The sequence below is a fragment of the Macaca nemestrina genome, chromosome 16 (assembly GCF_043159975.1).
Source record: "Macaca nemestrina isolate mMacNem1 chromosome 16, mMacNem.hap1, whole genome shotgun sequence".
Lineage (NCBI taxonomy): Eukaryota > Metazoa > Chordata > Mammalia > Primates > Cercopithecidae > Macaca > Macaca nemestrina.
Genome location: NC_092140.1, coordinates 7173971 through 7191031, shown reverse-complemented (window position 1 = coordinate 7191031; position 17061 = coordinate 7173971). Strand labels below are relative to the sequence as shown.

Here is a 17061-nt window from a genome sequence, read left to right as displayed (position 1 = left end):
ATAATGGCATATGAATAATATCATCATTTTTCTGCCATTTATTCAGATGTGAAGGAACTCAGTGAATAATAATAGCTGCTGTCAAAGGTATTTATATTTAAAAGGTCTTTATGTAAAAAAAAAATTTTTTTTGTCAGGACTGATTTTTCTCTGAGAGGATCCCTCCATCTCCTAGCAACCAATATGGCTATCTTTTTGAATAGCTGCTGCGTGTACAGTGGGTGCATAACCTTTATGTGGAAGCATTTGCAAATTTAGCAGTCAGGACTCATATGAATTCAAAGCAAGTTGTTAAACTGATCTCAGAGCCAGACTTGTGATAGAAGTCTCAGGGGGTCTCTTCTGTTGGCAAGACCAAACACATGTGATGGGCACGATCCCCTTCCTGTGTTGACTGCATGTTCTGCAAATGAAAAACGGCCCCTTAAATAACCTGTTCACAGAACTTTTATCTATTTAAAAAGAAGAAAAACAAGCTAACCTGAGGAAAGCCAAAGATTTTGCTTTGCAAATTACCATCCTAATGGAAAGATTCTATCTCAAGAAAGAAAATGTCTAGCAGGAGTTTATTTATTAAAAAAAAAAAAAAGAAAAAGTAAAGAGTAATGGAAACATCTGGAACTCAATCATCTCTTTTGCTACTACGTTTTGATTATTTGTAATATATTAATGTCATTTTCATTCCTTTTAAATCTTACAACAGGGACTTTCTGCATATTCAGAAAACATTGGCTAAAGTTCCTAATCTCTGTCTGAGATAAACATTATAATAAACAGATTATAAATAAATAATCTGTGACGTAAAATTCGTAGAATGAGAAGAGACAGAGACAGAAACAGAAATGGTTTCTTGTAATTTATAGTTCTACAAGGCTGTGTTTAGCAGTAGAATATTATCATTAAAATTTTAAAAAAAAACAATATTTGTCTCCTGGAGGCATGCACCCTGTTAAAATGAGTATATGGTTTTAAAAGAAGAACATTTACATAATTTCAAAAGCCTTCAAAAATGAACTCTCTAGGCTGGGCGCGGTGGCTCATGCCTGTAGTCCTAACACTTTGGAAGGCCAAGGTGGGCAGATCACAAGGTCAAGAGATGGAGACCATACAGGCCAACGTGGTAAAACCCTGTCTCTACTAAAAATATAAAAATTAGCTGGGCGTGGTGGCACGTGCCTGTAGTCTCAGCTACTTGGGAGGCTGAGGTAGGAGAATCTCTTCAACCTGGGAAGTGGAGGTTGCAATGAGGAGATCTTGCCATTGCACTCCTGCCTGGGCCACAAGAGTGAAACTCCGTCTTAAAAAAAAAAAAAAAAACAACCAACCAACCAACCAACCAACCAAACAAACAAAAAACGAACTCTCTGAACCAGACTTCCGCATGTGAAGCACTCAGAGAAGGCACAGAAATCTCCGGCGGTCATCAGCACTCGGTGAGGGTGAAGCTGCTCGCCATGCCACCACACACTGCTGCTCTTTGTTCTCTGTCCCACTGAAGGTGAACGAAGCTGACTTTAGGCGTAGTGGTGAGGTTGGCAAGATTTGTCATCGGAGAGTCCTCTTCCCCCTTTTTATTTACTCTTTCTCTTCTTGCTTTTTCAGATTTCACCTCTCTTTACCATCCAAACAGGAAACATTCAGATCACCAGATATGACACTTGTCTATTTACAGAATTATTTTACTTTAGTTTTCTTTCACTTGCCTTCCATGTAACTATGCATTTTAAGTCTCTTTCATGGTTCCCAAAAAACCTTGTTCCCCTTATTAAAACGTTTTCAGGAATCTGTAATAACAGTCCCTGAAGTTTTTGGAGTGCTTTACAGCCTCAAAGGGACTTTCACTTTATCTCATTGATCTTCACAAGGACCTTGTAGGTATATGTTATTTTTTATTAACACCACCATTTTTATACCTAAGGAAATGGAGTTTTGGAGAGATGACCTGACTTGCTTGAGCTCATAAAACTAATACAGACGGTGCGAGGGGTCAAGAGCAGGTCAACTTGGTAGAAATCATTTGCTCTTCCCCTTCGATCACAATACTTCTCAGAAAGCAGTTGGAAAGGCACTCCTGGAGGAAGACATTTGGTGAAAAATGACACCAGGCCTACATTAAGACTGCAGCTGAAATGAACCCTGAGTTAGTCCTTAGGGGGTCACCAGGAAGTCGGAGGAAGGAGATCAAGTTGCTTCCTATTGACACCACTTGCGTGGAGAGGTGCATACCAGGCAGGCTTTTGGGGTGGAGGAGTCTGTATTGCTTCATCCCAGGCTTCTTGTCGGTCCTGGAGCTGGTCCTGTAGTTGATCAGGTCTCTATCCTCAGACCAGTGACAACAACATTGTCTGCAGGCTTAGAAATGCAGAATCTCAGACTTCGTCGCAGACCGACAAGGTCGGAATCTCTGAGGAGGTGGCCCGGGACTCTGTGTTAGTATGCCCTTCCTCCTCCAGGTCGTTCTCAGCCACATTGCCGTTTGAGAACCACTGCTGCAGATGCCTGCCCTATGTTATGTCTGACTAACGGAAACCCTCATTCCCAGCGTCTAAAGTTGTCACCCTCAAGAGCTTCTTCCTTCCTCCTAGATCTGGATGTAGCTTCTTTTCTAGAAGAATTTATTTTCTCTTAGTACTTGAAATTGATATCTTCTTAACTGACTTCCTAAAACTCATTGATTTTGTTCCTGTCATCTTTTATCTTGAATGTGACAGTTCTAACTACATATTGAAGCTCAAGGAGTTTCTAGGTTTCTGAAAGATATTTTTACCTTTTCAAAATAGAAATGGAAAAAGAGAAGATGGTATTTTTGGGAAAAGAAAAAGGAAGAATTGCATAAAATAAATTAGAAAGGAAAACATTTGGAAATGTATGTTAGCTATTGATACTGATACTGATTTGTTCTGGGAGTGTTCTACAGTTCTTATACAGGATGCAAAAGATGCCCTATATGAGGCAATCATAATCACAAAACTGACTTTGGCTGTCTTCCTGTAAGTACGAGACAGTGGACAGTGGATCAATTCAGCTAAGAATCTAGTTAATTCAGAGAGAAAAGTCTGATTGGTTATTCAGGGCTGTTAGGTCCACCTCCCCACCTGACCGTGCATGAGATATTCTCTTTTAATGAAATATTTTGATATTCTAGAGATTTTTAAATTACATCACTGTTAATTACTTACATCTATAGCGTGTGGAAAGGTGGATTTATTGTCATTTGCCAGCCAAGCTCTATGTGTGCTTTAAAAAGACACCACTCCTTTCAATTTTTAGAAGACATTATATGTTATTCTTCTGAGCCTTTATTTAATCCTAAACACACATGTGTACACACACACTCAGATAAGCTGTGTTTTTAAGCAAATGTGTCACCAAGCTTTGTTTGAGACTATAGATGAAAATAAGACATCCTTCACATTGTGCTCCTCCCGCTTGAAAGCTTTTCCTTTATACATTTGCACAGGGTGAAGCCAGATGGGAGTGCTGAGCTTCAGCGAGCAGCTACGCAAGGTTACTTGTGCTCAGCAAAGGCTTCTAGAGTAAGTGGTGGCTCCAATAAACTTTCCTGATTCTGTCCAGAAATCCTCAACTCCGACAATAAGAAGTGGGTTGAGGGGCAATTTGAATACATAATCAAAAAGCATATAATTGAAGACTGAACTTGAGCTATAGCTTCATGTATTGTCTCTGCATTGTTCTATTTTAATAGCTCCATATGGAGACAATAAAGCAACATGACAAATAGTCTGTTAAGTTTTAACGCTTTCTCTCTGATTCACATTCATTCTCTCTTGTCAAGTTACCAATCCCATCCCCCAATTTTTCAATTTTTCTCCTAATTTATAGTACTTGAAAAAATACATTTTTCATTTATAATTAACTGGCTGTCTGACTGAAAACAGCAGAGCTACTACTAAAAACTTTTTCTTAAGTAGCTCTTCATTTGAAGAGAAAATATTGACTCAACTAGGTTAGGAAGATACAGAATGTAGTTACCTTTACATGATACTTTTTATTTATTCCTTCTTAGGAATCATTTCAATTTTATTTTTAGTTTGCAGACAAGTATCTTTCTTTAGCTTCCTTGTTGACTTCACCACTGCCTCTTGGTTTCTTAATGTAGGCAGTTCTCTGGACATTTTATGAAGAAAAGTTTTATCTTGATTTTCAGACATTCTAAAACTCTTTTGTTTTGAAGAAACAATTCAAAATACTTCAAGTAAAATGCCTTCACTGTAGTATTCTACCTGATTACTTATCATTATCAAGGCTGTTTATAGCTTTGACCTTCTTTCATTAATGTGCTATTCTGCAATGCAGACTTACAAAATTCCTTGTTTCTGTTCCTAAAATGATGATGCTGGATATGGAGACAACTTTTCGGGCCTGAGCAAGAATTAAAATAAACAAAACACTTCAAAGATCTGAAAGAAAGATCAAGGATTTCTGTCATATAATATAATTGTGAAATTGTGGAATCACACAGTTTAGAAAGGAAGTAAAACGAAAACAAAAACCAGCCCTCTGGTGCTAGACAGACGTCAACCTCACCGTTTGAATCACATGGTTTTCCTTTCCAATTTTTAGAATCCCAGAGGTAGAATTTCTGCATCTTCTTTAATAGTCTTTGTTCTTGTTATCTTGCTCAGTAGCTTGTGTCCTCTACTTCATAGAAATAAAAGAAAGATATCACTGCTACTATCAGGATTTGGAACGTTTCTAGACCAAAGAAAATCCAATTCCTTATTTCTTTATGGCTCCTGCAGAGTCGAGGCCAGGACTTCTGATACTACTGTAAGGATTACAGGAAACACGCAACTACACCCTCTTCCTCATCTCAGTGAATTACTCCATGGAGTCACTGGAAAATCATTGTTGGCACTGTCTTTCCTCCCTCCCTCCCTTTTCTTCTCTTCTTTCTCTCTTTCTCTCTTTCTCTCTCTCTCTTCTCTCTCCTCTCTTCTCTCTTTTTTTCTTTCTTTTCGGAGTCTCGCTCTGTCACCCAGGCTGGAGGTGCAATCTTGGCTCACTGCAACCTCCACCTCCCAAGTTCAAGCAATTCTCCTGCCTCAGCCTCCCGAGTAGCTGGGACTACAGGTGCCCACCACCATACCTGACTAATTTTTCTGTTTTTGGTAGAGACGGGAATTCGCCATGTTGGCCAGGCTGGTCTCCAATTCCTGCCTTCAAGTGATTGTCTCACCTCAGCCTCCCAAAGTGCTGGGATTACAGGCTGAGCCCCTGCACGCAGCATTGTTGACCCTTTCTCTCCCTCTCTCCTCACCTTTCTGGGCACCTTTCTAGTCTGTTCACTTCACTCCAGCCCTCACTGCCTTCTTATCACTGCCTTTGCCTAAATTCATAAACCCATATGTCTTTCTTGATCTACATTAACTCCTCTGAATATATCTTCCAGTCCTAGGGCTCTTCATTGGCACTCTTTTGCTCTAAGGATAAATTCCAAACCCTATCACAGGCACAAATGACCCTGTGTGCTTGGTTCCCTAGTCAACCTCATCTACCCGAAAAGCTAGTGTCGGTGCCGCCCCCAGGGGCCTCCGTAGAATCCTGCATTTTCTCCACTGTAACAACCAACACTTTGTGTGGTCCCACAGCCTCCAATCAATTCTGTGAAGACCAGCAGTGTCTTATTTACTGACATATTCTCAGAGCAAGGCTTGTCACCCAGTCCATAGTAAACCTGCAGAAACCACCAGATGACTGGTATAAAAACAAAGGTCGCATTTAGCTGGGTGATGAGGGATGGTTTCAAGGATGATCTGGGACCTTGTGCATCATACATTCATCATCATTAAAAGATAAAGGCTTAAAAGATAGCTACTGGAGGACTACAGTAATGTTTTTATTTGGTTTTATTTTAGTGTATTCTCGCATTATTGTGATTAACTTCTTTGACAGTGGGCCATGATGATGCAAGCTGGGTATCATTCCTGCAGCCCAGTGAAAGCTCACACAAGAATGAAATCCACACAAGAATGAAATCCACACCAAAGTGAAATGTCCATGAAACATGGGGAAAAGAAAGCCCTGCACTTCACATGACTAATGCTAGAATCTTCCTTGAATTTACAATTAATGGAACACAATAAATGTCCTTAATTGATACGGGCACCTATCCTGAACTTACAGGTGGCAGGATGCCAGGGGTATCAGAAAAAGCTTTCTAGAGGAAGGGATGGTCAGGTTGAACTATGAAGGAGGAGCAGGGCTTACACCTGCAGTGGCATGGGGATCAAACAGCCGATGTCTTAGGCAGATGAAGCATTATGTAGTGTAGTATGAAGTAAGATGTGCTTGAGAAGCCCATCTAAAAGAGTGAGGAAATTGGTGTGAGGAGGTAAAGGTGAGATATCAGGACGAAAGAGAGAACAGGAGTCAGATGATGCAGGCCTGTGAACCACTCTGAGGAGTTTTGGATGGGATATTTAAATAACAAGGAACACTTGAGGGATTGTGAGCAGCAGAGGGCAAAGCCATGTTTGTGTTTTAGAAAGGTAATTCTAGAAAATGGAATGGAAGAGGCAAGAAGAGAGGTGGGGAAAGCAGTCAGGAAGCAGAATTCTTGAGAGAGACGGTGGTGAGCATACGCAGAATGCAGGGTGGAGTCCAGAGGCACTTAGAAAACAGTGAATGGGACTTGCTGATTGGCTGGGTGGGGGGAGATGGAAGGAAATAGCCAAAAATCAAGGTGCTGCCCCCTGTTCCTGGCAAGGGCGGGTGAGTTGGTAGTTATATTATTCACTGAGATAGAACAGGTCTCATATTGGGCTTTGCTGAATTAGAAGTATTAGTAGAACATCCAAGTAGACATGTCCATTGGACACTTTTGTGTAAAGGTTTGAAGTTTGGAACCTTGTTGGTGGGAGATTTAGATTTGTTAGTCATTAGCAGAGACGGTTATTGACACTCTTAGAATAAATGAGAACAATCAATGACAGTGAGTAGAGTGAGAAGAGAAAAGAGACAAGGACAGAAAGTTGTAATATTCAATATTCAAGAGGCTCGTAGCAGCAGGACTGTGCAAAGGAGGCTGAGGAGGAGCAGCTGGAGAGGCGACTGGGAAGCTAGGATTGTCGAGGGACTGGGGGTCAAGAGAACCTTGAGAAGCGGGAGCGGCCAGTGACACAAGTGATGCCAAAGGACACAACAGTGACTTTTGTGGAAATGATTTCAGTAGAGAAACCAAGGTGAAAGGCACACTGTGGTGGACTGAAGGCAAAATGGAAGATGAAGAAGATGACCAGGCAAATGTAGATAGTACTTGCTGATGACACAGATTTTTATTTGCCAGGGAAGGAGATGATTTTGAGGTAGTTCTTTTTCCCTTTCTCTTTTTCTTTCAATGTGCATGGTTTATGTTTTTAAAAGTTGTTGACACGGACCTGCTAAAACCTTGGCATTTGAAGGCGTGGGGTAGGTGGTGGGTGCTCGTGATGGTGTGGGGAGGGCAGGCTCAGGGGTACATCACACAGATAAGGTGCCTGGTGAGGGGCACACCCAGACTCAGTTTCAGCCTTGGTGCAGCACCGAATGAGTGCAAAGGAAGGGAAGCCTTTTCATAATTGATGTTTTTACAAAGCTGCCCTAAATGCTTGCAGGACTGTGGTGGAGGAAAATGGCATTTAGTAACTGATTGAATGAGGTCTGGAAGACACGTAAAAAGGTAAAGTCTGGAGGACAGGAGAACAAGGCCCTAGGAAGGGGGACGCGTCTTCCCAATAAACCAGAAAAGAAAGGAAAGGGTGTGTGTCATTGTACACAAGAAGCCTGGCTTAGTATGAGAGGTTGGGAGAATTCCTCTCTTCTCATATCAATTTTTCCTGTGAAAAAGGAAGAGAGAGATCATCTGTTGAGAGAATGGGTCAGAGGAGGTTTGAGGAAAGTTGAAAAGTTTTGAAACCACTTCTCTAGTGAGTTGGGGAGGAGGCTGATTATAAGAATTGCCAAGTTCCTACTGTGCCATTCCATTTTACTATCGTAATTTTCCACAACATTTCAGTTCCTTACGTGCTTTTGTCAAGAAAATGTGGCATCTGTAGGAGGAAGGTTTTTCTCTGAAATTAAACATGTTTGAAATGTTCATTGAATCGCTGATCATTAGAGAAATGCAAGTCAAAACCACAATGAGCTACCATCTCACATCAGTCAGAATGGCTACTATTAGAAAGTTAAAAAACAACAGATGCTGGTGAGGTTGTGGAGAAAAAATGCTTTTACACTGATGGTGGGAGTGTAAATTAGTTCAACCATGTGGAAGACAGTGTGGTGATGCCTCAAAGACTTAGAGGCAGAAATACCATTCAATCCAGCAATCCCATTACTGGGTATACACCCAAAGGAATATAAATTATTCTATTATAAAGACACATGCATGTGTACATTCATTGCAGCACTATTCACAATAACAAAGACGTGGAATCAACCAAAATGCCCATCAATGATAGAATGGATAAAGAAAATGTGGTATTTATACACCATGGAATATTATGCAGCCATGAAAAAGAACGAGATTGTGTCCTTTGCAGGAACATAGATGGGAGCTGAAGGCCATTATCCTTAGCAAACTAAGGCAGGAACAGAAAGCCAAATACTACATGTTATCACTTGTAAGTGGGAGCTAAATGATGAGAATTCATGGGCACATGGTGGGGAACAACACATACTGGGGTCTATCAGAGGGTAGTGGGGGGTGGGTGGGAGGAGGAAGAGGATCAGGAATAATAACTAATGGATGCTGGGCTTCATACATGGGTGATGGGATGATCTGTGTAGCAAACCACCATGGCACATGTTTACTGATGTAACAAACCTGGACATACTGCACATGTACCCTGGAACTTAAAAGTTGGAAGTAAAAGAAAAGAAAAAAAAGAGAAATGTTTGTTGAGCCTGGATGTGGTCAAATTCTCACCAACACGGGACTGTACTGATTCACCTTCTTATCTCTGCTCACAAGCCTAAACACCACAAGGCAGCAGCCCATGGCTCTGACGGGGCAGCTCTCTTCCTGTTTACCATCGCGGTGGATTGCTGCTCTCTTCCAAGTCAGTCTAATGAGATACAATGAGTCTTGGGAAAATACTAGGAAACTGGATATTTGAAAACAAGAAGGTCGAGTGACATGAGAACTCTCTAGATGATGGATTCTGAGAAAGTGAGAATGCTGACTTGGAGTTCAAGAAAGGGCTGGGAAGGCTGAGAGGAAATCCTGAAACAGCCTCCTTGAAATGGGTCTGGCTGTGCACCGTGTCCAGGACTTTCCAGCTTGCTGTCTACAGATAGTTCCTTGCCTCAAGCTTTGAGTAGTCTATTTCTTTTTACGATGATGGCAAATGTGTGGGCAGACAATCTCCAAGCTTCCGACCCCTCATTAATTTGTAATATGGTCGATTGTTGTCACTAAATATAAAACGATTTACCTGCACTTAGAAAGGAATTGGCTTAATACACCGCGTGACCACAGGGCATTGTCTATTCCATTTCCCCCTGGCTATCTTTCCCTTTCAGACCTTCACGCTGCTGTGCATAAAGAGAGTGCACAACGAGAAATGCCCACCTCACCCTAGCAATCCATGGGAGTAGCGGTTTCAATCGCCTGCTTACTTTCTTTCATTGCCCACGTGATCCCTCCCTCCACCCTTTCACCATTTAAAAGAAATGAAAGGAGCAAACCTAAACATGAGTTTCAAGCTATTCCTGTACCAGGAACAATATATTCTTAAGCACTACATGCATCCTAAATTTGTCTCGATGTGGTCCATTTATTTTAATTTGGGACTGTCAACAGAAAAGAAAAAGAAGAAGTAATTAAACTTGTGACTAGCATGGAAAAACATTTTAGGCCCTAACGCGGCAGCGTGATCCCACCAGTTTCACCAGATTTCTTCTACTTGTCAGATCAAAGTCTCAACTCCTAAAACTCAGCCGTGCTTTGATTAATTACTTCATACAATGAATTTGCAAATTATAGTTCTATGTGATTTATGTCATTTTTAGCTTCAATCAGATTTTTTTTTTTTTTTGGTTGCTCTGTTCACTGAGCCAGTCAGCTTTCACCTTGGAGAAAGCATGTTTTAAAATTGCCTTACAGTGTTTTGTGCTCCAAGAAGGGTGAGACATAAGAATTTTCGATAATATGTTGCAGCTTAATGAGAATGTAGGAGAAACCCGTTATACCAGTTGGAGATCGGGCTTGAAAAAATGGATTTCCTTCCTACTATCTCCAAGTTCATTGGCTGTGCTTCCTCCCTTTTTCCTATATGCCTACATTTCTCTCCACCACCTGGGTCACTTACATCAGAAATATAAAGCATTAAAAGAATAGAAATATAAAGCATTGCTTTTAGGCTTCTTTCCTTATTTTCCCCCATCTGCAATTTCTAGTTTAAATAAATAAGGCTGAATTTATTTGAAATTATTACGTTTGTTCTCTCCAAAATTAGACGGTAGATGGAATGACTTTTAGGAAAACTGCAACACAATTTATGGTGTGTCCTTTTGAATGGGAGACAAGAAAAGGCTCCTCCATGCTCTGCTAGCTCAGATTATATATTGAAAGTAGAAAAAAATCTCCTGTCCAGAACCCGAAGCCACCTGAGTCTTTGCTTTTCGGATGTGATTTCAGGTAGGACTGACAGCTTTGTGGTCTTTGTGTTCTTTTTTTTTTTTTTTTTTTTTCTTTTGAGACGGAGTCTCGCTCTGCTGCCCAGGCTGGAGTGCAGTGGCCGGATCTCAGCTCACTGCAAGCTCCGCCTCCCGGGTTTACGCCATTCTCCTGCCTCAGCCTCCCGAATAGCTGGGACTACAGGCGCCCGCCACCTCGCCCGGCTAGTTTTTTGTATTTTTTTTAGTAGAGACGGGGTTTCACCGTGTTAGCCAGGATGGTCTCGATCTCCTGACCTCGTGATCCGCCCGCCTCGGCCTCCCAGAGTGCTGGGATTACAGGCTTGAGCCACCGCGCCCGGCCTTGTGTTCTTAAAATATTGATTTAGTGAGGGCTGTACTCACGTCCCAAGGAGTCTGAGGTTTTGGTTTTTAAGGAGATGCGGGGCAGTTCATGGAGTAGGGCAACTACAGTGAAGACTGAAAACACAAAGTAGGAAAGAAACAAGCAAACCAAAAGAGACAACCTTACAAGAGACTGTCACCAGCTACCCAAGGCAGACTCAACGCACGTTTACAAGTCACAACTGTGCATATTTCCAAATGAAATAAACCAAGGAACGTAAGTTGCAATAAACACAAGTCAGCACAGACAGCCCTGCATTCATTTTTAAAATAAAAATCCCACAACTATGATATGAACATTATAAATATTAATATTTCCCTTCTTATTGAAAATGATAGCCATGACAGAAGTGTCATCCATGAGGCCAAAAGAGAATAATATTGCCAAAAATCTTAAAGAAATATTTGTATTAATATTATGAAAGTCATACAAACCACATTACAGCTAATATAGAAAATAGAGGGGGCCAGGCATGGTGGCTCATGCCTGTAATCCCAGCACTTTAAGAGGCCGAGGTGGGTGGATCACCTGAGGTCAGGAGTTTGAGACCAGCCTGGCCAACAAGGTGAAACCCTGTCTCAACTAAAAATACAAAAATTAGCCAAGTGCTGCGGTGTGTGCCTGTAAACCCAGCTACTCTGGAGGTTGAGGCAGGAGAATCACTTGAACCTAGGTGGTGGAGGTTGCAGCGAGCTGAGATCACACCACTGCACTCCAGCCTGGGGTACAAGAGTGAAACTCCATCAGAAAAGAAAAAGAAAGAAGAAGGAAGGGAGGGAGGGAGGAAGAGAAAGGGAAAGAAAGAAAGAAAGAAAGAAAGAAAGAAAGAAAGAAAGAAAGAAAGAAAGAAAGAAAGAAAGAGAGAGAGAGAGAGAGAGAGAGAGAGAGAGAGAGAGAGAGAGAGAGAGAAAGAAAGAAAGAAAGAAAGAAAGAAAGAAAGAAAGAAAGAAAGAAAAAGAGAGAGAAAGGAGGGAGGGAGGGAAGGAAGGAAGGAACGAAGGAAGGAAGGAAGGAAGGGAGGAAAAGAAAGAAAGAGAGAAAGAAAGAAAGGAAGAAAATAGAGGGAACAATAATCTATAATTCCACCTCCCTTATATATCTACTCTTGATTTTTTGGGTGCATTTCTTTCCAGTCTCTATTTCTTAAGCATAGATTAATGTTTACCTTGTAATCAGAGTTTAAATATGTTTTTGTTCATTATTTACTTCCTATTACATCATAAACACTTTTTATATTACTCCTAGACCGCATAATGTTTCAAGTGAATACACTATAATTTACATAACCATTCCATGATTTGCAGTTATTTATTTTTTCTCAGTTATTTAATATTATAAATAATGCTGGAATGAACAGCTTGGGGCATATAAGCATTTTAGATTCATTTCTTAGCCTAGATTCCCAAAAGTGCAATTACTGGGTCAAAGTTTTTGATGTATTTACTGCCAAATTATTTTCTATTTATAATGTCAAGAGCAATATATAAAGTATCAATCTTATACAAGTTGGCAGACATTTTATTATAACTTTAAAAACAGTTTTATTCATTTATTGGTGAAAATACTTTTCTTCAATCTTTATGTGTTTGATTTCCATGAGGGTCTGTATGTTTCCAATACAGACTCCCTAGTTATCATTCTGCCTCCCTGAGTTATCTATTCATCCTTCTGATCTAGCTGTCACTTCCTTTATTCATCCCTTCCCTTATCATCTTGAGTGGTTAACTCCTAACCTTCATCTTACTGACATACTGGAGTATTCCTCTTTCTTAAAACATCATCTTCCTTTGTCTCCTCTCACACCATCCTCTCCTATTTTCTCTTCTCTTCAGCACCTTCTCTCAGTGTATTTCAAAGATTTGGAACGTCTCTGTTTGGTTCACTATTCTCTTCTCACTTGCCACCCCCTTGCTAGATGATTCCATCTTTCCCTGTGGCTATAAATACAATTCATATGTAGACAACTTCTGTATGTTCAGCCAGATCTGTCCTCTGACTCGTATTTCTAATTATCTACAGTAGGTCTCAAATGAAACATCTCTAAAATAATATCGCTAAGGCCAACTTCTTAAATTTCACCCCGAATTTATTTCCCTCTATTTTCACCATCTGAGGAGTGGCATTCCCACTCACTGCTGCTCCAAGGAGACATTTATGGGCCCTCCCTTCCTCCTTCTGCCTGTGCACGTTCCTCACTGCAACACTGCCTCCGAACCTGTCTGTTTTCTTCCATCTTCACTGCCACCTCCATAGTTTAGGCCACTGAAATTTATGTAGACTCTCACCAATTTTAGCTAACTTCCTCTCTGCTCTACATTCTTTTGTCGTTATGCAGCCAGAAGGTTATTTTAAAAACAAAATTAGATTGTGTCTCTCCCTTGCTTATAATTCTTCAAAAGCTTCCCACAGCACTTGAAATAAGACCCATATTCCTCAATCAGGTCTGTAAGATCAGGCACGATTTTCCCCCAGCTACTTCCATCAGCTTCTCTCTTGCCATCCTTACCTCTCAACTGTCCAGCCACATCCATTGCCCCTTCTCGGACATGCCAAGTACCATCTTGTGTCAGAGCCCGAGATGAGCCTGGATCCCTGTGATGCATTCCCTGATTCCTTACCTGGATCTCTGTGTTTCATCTGTCAGCTCTTGCTTTAATGTCCCCTTCTCAGAGAGAAATGTCTACACTTTCTTACTGAAGACATTTCCCCAGACTTTTAATTTCTATGATAACATTTGTTTCCTTGAGAACCCTCAAAACAGTTTGAAATTGTACCTTTCAGCACTTTGTTTGCTCATAAATAAGCGAATATTTGTCTCCCACTCTGAGCTATGAGCTCCACAGGGTCAGAGATCCTGTCCATTTACACCACTGTACCCCAAAACTGACAAAATACCTGGTACCGTGCAGCACTCAATGCATAGTTACTGGATGAATGTTCACCAACAGCATTTTGTCTTTTGGACAGTAGGGAGGCGCTGTAAGATCTCAACTGTGGAAATGGTGTTTGGCAAGAAGAATGATGGTGGGGAATTTGGCAGAAGCCTAGAGAATGGGATTACAGAGGGGCATAACTGGAATGTGAGTGAACTAGTCAGGTGCCTGTTGAAGTCTTGAGGCTAGAGATGAGGCAAGTCCACACTAAGGAGACAAGACGTCCCGCATACTAAGTACAATGCTGAGTGCAAACTCAAGAGTCCATTCAGTTTGGCAACCAACAAGCTTGCTTTGTAAAAGCAGATTTAGGGGGTCAATAGGGACAGCCGACACATTGCTTACGGTTGCAGGCTGGAAGAGAAGCCTGACACCAGCAGGCGTGGAGATTCCTTGAGGAGCTAGGCTGTGAGAGGACAGGGAGTGGGGTAAGAAGAGAGAGTGTGGGATTGAGGGTGGGATTTTAATTTTAAAAGAAACAACTTGAGAACACACTCTTATTTTGTAGGGGGCACAAATGGAATAGAGAGGGAGATGTGCAGACATCTCGAGCTTCAGCTGATCTTACAAGCACAGAGGTCTTTCGTAGGAGGCAACGTGCCTGCAAATGTCTGAAGTGTCTAAAATATCAGAACTTATAAGTCACATTTTCATATAAAAGTGAATTAGAAGCCATTTGAGAATACAGTGCTAATTCATATATGCGTACATTCATAACTTGCGTAAATATGTTAAAAGTTGTTTGGAAATGTGACCCAATGACATGGATCCTACTTCTAGACTTTGGAAAATATCTGCATATGGTTCTTATCCTTTAGCACTAACATGACACATATAAACAGATGCAAATAGCTAAAAGGGGCCTGTAAGCTACTTTATAAGCACGGCAGGCAAATACTTCACCAAGCGTCTTGGCATGGTGAATATCACCTCTGCCTACCTACACTGTGGGCGAAAGACTTTGAGTTATGATATAAAGTCATGGATCTCAGAATTAGGAAGGATATCTGAGGAACGTAGCAGAATGATCTAATCAGTGTCGGGGGATTTCTTCACCTTTTCAGAGTAGTGGTCACCCAGCCTGTTGGAATGTGCCCCTCCAAGCATGCTGAAATTTACAGAGATGATAAGAAGAAAGTTAACATAGGGATGAATATTGTCAATGTTTTGCTTATTTCCTTCTAGTCTTTTAATTATAGATTTACAAACTTGCGAATATATAGTGTGTAGTTTTGTTATCTTTTTTTCTCGCAGTATTACATCATAGGCATAGCTCCCGACCAGCATGAGCTGCGTAATGTCTGCCTTGCACTGCATTCTGCTGTGTGAGTGAACGAATAATTTATTTACCTACTCTCCTGATGTTTGACGTTAACAGTATTTTACCACTATAAATAATGTTGTTACAGACATGCTTGTGCCTGAATGTCTATGCCTATCTCTATTTCCTTAAGATAGATCCTGAGAAGCGGAATCAATTTTAGTGTTTTAAGGTATAATTTATTAACAACTTCTAGGAAGTGTGTACCAAATTTTAGGCCTAACATACTTCTTGTACTAATACAGGGTGTCTCATTACTATCAAGATATTTTTAAAAGCCTTTTTGTTACTTTGATAGAAACTGAACGGTACTCTGTTTTGAAACCATATGCCTCTGTTTATATATAAGTGACAGTAATTGTCATTATTCATCTGAAATTTGTCTTGATTGGTTTGTTGGTGCTCTTTGTTCTTTTTTTTTTTTTTAAATTAAAATAATGGTATACATTTCCCTGGTCCTGTCTCAGTCATTCTCAACCCTGGCTGTGCATGAGAATCACCTGGGGTGCTTTTAATAAGTATACTAATGCCAGGCCCCTTCCCAGTGATTCTGGTTTCACTGGCCTGGATTGGGGGTATGAGCATTGGTATTTTTTCAATTCCCTCGGTTGCTTTCCCTGCAGCCCGAGTTAAACACCATCAATGTAGACTCTCCAGATATTAACCTGCTGCCTTCTTATGTTCTCCTGTTTGGCAAGTTTATAGATGTTCACATTTTTGACAATAAAATCTAAGCATGGGTTACAGAGAGTTTGAGGTATGTACTCAGATACTGGACTGTCTGGGTTTAAGTCCTGCTTTAGTCCTTTGTAAGTTATCTCACCTTGAGTAAGTCACCTTATCTCTCACTGCCTTGGGTTTCTCTGCTGTAAACTGAGATTAATTTATAGTGTGCACCTCATGTCTTTGTTAGAAAGATTAAATTGGCTGGTATTTATGAAGCTTATACAACAATGCCTAGTACACTGTAAGCATTAGACAAGTGTAGGCAGTTTTTTCCTTTTCGTTTCTTTTGTTGGTTTTAGTCTAAGAAAGTATTTTCCTTCCCTAAGATCAGGTAAGTATCAGCATATATTCTCTCCCAAGTTGCGTGTTTAATTTTTTTCTTATCGATTTCATTGCCTCTGAAGTCTGTATTTCTCTCAGTCCTGGGATGAAGTTGATGTAGAAGAACAAGCCAATCCACTGGAGCCCCAAGAAGCTGATGTTCAATTTCTCTAACCCTGCATTCCACCTTGACCACTTATTCCTGATTTCAGGAGACCAACCAAATTTGGTTTGGGGTGTTGTTGCTTAACTTTCAACACCCATGTAAAATGACTCTGATATGTACTTTGTCATATGTTTTAAACTTGTTCCTCTGCTTAACTTGGGCCTTATCAACTCATATTTGTCTGCACACTCTCTGGATCTCAAAGACAGACCAACTGTCAAGAGGCTACAAATTACTTTCCAAATACCTGATGATGACAGATTCAGCATACCTCTGCAAAAATCAAAGGGAGAGAACATTATGGCAGGCACATGAGCACAAACTGATGCAAAACGACCATCATTGCAAAGTATTTTACTTCCATGGTATCCAGAAAAGGTGATTCATGGTATGAAGATGAGAAGTTTGATCATGAGATTTTGAAATGAACCTCAAGAATGATATGCGAAAGCACATCTTGGTAGCTTTTGTTCTTTCCCTGATGATCACCTCCTGCTCACACAGTCACTTCTTCCTTCAATTCTCCCAGATGTTGGAAGTCAACCTCATTGTTTCGGTTCATGAATTA

The 17061-nt window shown here is 40.7% G+C and overlaps 1 long non-coding RNA gene across 1 annotated transcript in view; it reads left to right on the top strand.

The window, feature by feature from the left end:
• Window positions 1-17061, top strand: part of LOC105485328 (uncharacterized) — a 174888-nt gene that overhangs the window by 14641 nt on the left and 143186 nt on the right. The window lies entirely within an intron of this gene.